Source organism: Zerene cesonia, chromosome 8, assembly GCF_012273895.1.
Source record: "Zerene cesonia ecotype Mississippi chromosome 8, Zerene_cesonia_1.1, whole genome shotgun sequence".
NCBI lineage: Eukaryota > Metazoa > Arthropoda > Insecta > Lepidoptera > Pieridae > Zerene > Zerene cesonia.
Window position 1 is genome coordinate 2,604,396 of NC_052109.1, and position 3,176 is coordinate 2,607,571.

A 3,176-nucleotide genomic window follows, 5' to 3' on the forward strand; every position below is an offset into this window, starting at 1 on the left:
TGTGAGGGTGTGGTAACTTCCCCGGTGCGAGCTTGACCCAATTTTGTGCCGAAGCAGTGCTCGACTCCCACTCTAAAAACGGTTTGAAATCACAACGATTCTAAAGAAGTTTCACTTCAAAAATACTGTATTTTTACAAAATATACCAAATTTCATTGCAATTGGTTCAGTAGTCTTTGCGTGAAAGAGCGACAAACACACACACATCCTTACAAATTTTCGCATTTATAATATTAGTTGGATAATATAATAATATTAGTAGGATTGTCTAATGATGATGTATTTGATGTTTGAAAGAAGTGCTTAATATGATCTTGATTCTTTAATATAATGAATCCCACTTGAAAACAAGCAGTATACTAACAAACAATGCTTATAACTACCTTTTTTTTTCAGATGGAACAATCAACATTACTGGCTATGAGTTAAGCTAACTTGCTATCCACCTCCTCTATAAAAAGATTGAGAAATAACTCCCTCACTGAAGTTTTATGATGCTGAAACTGTAGCAAAGTTAAAATATGCTAATGCTCTTGGTAAGTATTACTTTTAATTAAACAATTTCATAATTATATTCCACTAGCTATGCCCACGACTTCGTTTCCGTGGATGTCGGAACTTATAACTTTTATTTAGTGCGAAGCGTTGTTGGAGGATACTGATACAAATTATTTTTTATTTATTTACGCTAGTGCTTTTTTATAAACAATATTAGCTGTGAAACTATCTGGGGCGTACACAACTCTAACGTAAAAAAGTTTATTTAATCTGCATGCAACTGCTGCATCTCTAGTTATAGTCTATTCTAAGTTCGATAGATGGCGCTGTTTTAATATTTTACTTGGGAAACACAATTTGATTAATTCTCATTTTTTTCTTTTTTATAAAGTGTGACCTGATAAGGATAAAACAAAACAACATAGTATTTCTTCAATTTGCACACATATTGTTGTGTATAAAAGTTTGCTTTCTGCATTTAGTGTGACACCTGAACAAATAAACCGACAAACAGACAAACATTCTAAAAATGCTGGGAATGTGTTGTCCTTTAACACCCTGGCTATTTTATTTACATTTTTTTTTATGTACAATAACGACTTTTCCACAGTTTTATTATATTAATAGATAGAGTAGAAACGTAAACTAAAAGGCGACAATTTGAACTGATCACAACTAGTTTATATTTTTCCTTTATTTAGTTAGACGGTATTTATTTATTTTCTTTTTCTATGAATGATTGAAAATTCTTAATTGCGCACAAAATACACATAATATCAAGGCGAACAAAAAACTTAAAAAAAACGATTAGTAAAAGGCGGCCTGAACGCTCGGTAGCTATCTCTACCAGGCAACCCTAACAATAAAGGAAAACAAACATCCAACTGGTGGATGAGAAAAAAATAAGGCATTAATGAAACATAGGTAAAAACTTAGTGGGAGAGTTATTTAGTGAAAGAGGCAATTTAAATTTTTTTACAAGATATTTATTGGGGCTTTTATTTTTTCCAGATAAATTTCGCACAAGGGCAGGCTACCCAAAATCAACTATCGAGGCATCTGTGGGAAAAATTGAATATTTTGACAACTTATTTGACAGCGTCGATCGCAACTCTGATTGATAATGACAAATACAGAACAATTGCTGTTAAAGGAAATTCACTGCATAACAAATTTTTAAGCTGAGAAATTTTGAAATTTAATCGTCTCAATAGATGGCGTGGGATGCCCCTTAGGCACATGAAACCGAAAGAGTAGAAGAATTCGTTTACTGTGGCGGGATCACGGGTGACCGAGAGGCTAGGCTTTGCTACGGTTTGGCAAAAAACACGGGAACGAATCCCGCCTCGTGATCAAATTTTTTCTATTCTTTCAAAATTTCTCATAAAGCATTTCTAAAAATTAAATTAAATTTTTAAGCTATTAAAATACTAAAAGCATTAAGTTTGAGGATAGTTGTAGCAAACTGGCTGTACAGGAAGGCACATCTAGAATTGTAAGACTGCCATCATTAGACAGGTGGATCGTAAGCCGTGGTCGAGAGACTCATTGGAATATCGATGAATTTCATTAATTTTACGTGGAATTCTTTTCTCTAAGGCTATTAAATCAAGAGCCACTGGAGATTTTTTTGTCGTTTGATAGATATTATGTAAATACCACCACAAATCCGTTATTATACTAATTGATTGAGTCTTTGATACTATCTAAATTTATAAGCCCTCATTCAAATGTCCAAATTGTATATGGTGAATGATGGCCTCCATAATTTGAAAAGAATTAGTTAATGTTCTAAAATATCAATTGTTTTAATTATTTTCAAACTGATGGTGAGAATAAACAAAATGAAATGAACCCACTACAATACACTTCACAAACAAGGTAAAGCTTTCTGCTCAGTTTACACAGTTGATTGGTATGCCGAAAATTAAGTAAAGCTTTAAATTGTAAAAGCTGTTTAGAAAGCTTAAATATGTCAACAATTCTGCGGAAATAACCATGAAAATATGAAAAAAGCATATAAACTGTTGAAAAACAATAATTCGGCATATCCTAACCTAACATTTTTATTATAATATATATATATATATATAAACTCAATTTTTTTATAAAAATTTGGTAGGCATAGCCTAGTGTAATATAAATAAATACTTTAGAAAAAATAATGAGACTAAGTGTATAACAATGTATAAGATATTGAAGAACAATATGTATGTTTCACTGTATTTATTGTATTAGATTACAATCGTGCGAGCTACATTAATTTAAGTATAATTTAAACTGTCCACGAATTGTAATCTGTAACATACGGCTTACAATTAAATACATTATATTCAAGTAAATTTAGACCTATCGACGTGAAACCGCAGAATTATGAAATGGGCGTTCCATGTGATGGGTTACGTTCAGTTTATTTAAAAACCGTTCAGAAATAAGGCTCCTTGAAAACACCTACATCTGACGGACGTTTGGGAAAAGAAAATTCTCTAATAATACATAACTGCAATATATTTGCATTATATGTAGTTTAAACGAAAAATAATGCATTAAAATGCAAAAAAATGCTACGAATAAAAATTTGTCTACAGATTACAATCTTGCGAGCAAGATTAGATTCTAAAGATTTTTACAATCTTACGGTAACATTATAACCAAAATGAGTGAATGTAAAACATATA

The 3,176-nt window shown here is 31.4% G+C and overlaps 1 long non-coding RNA gene across 1 annotated transcript in view; it reads left to right on the forward strand.

Moving 5' to 3' along the window:
• LOC119828592 overlaps positions 1–487 on the forward strand; it is a 4,934-nt gene extending 4,447 nt beyond the window's left edge. Inside the window, exon 4 of the long non-coding RNA XR_005287772.1 lies at positions 397–487. This is a non-coding gene — a long non-coding RNA (uncharacterized LOC119828592). The remainder of the gene's footprint in view (positions 1–396) is intronic.
• Positions 488–3,176: the final 2,689 nt, after the last annotated feature.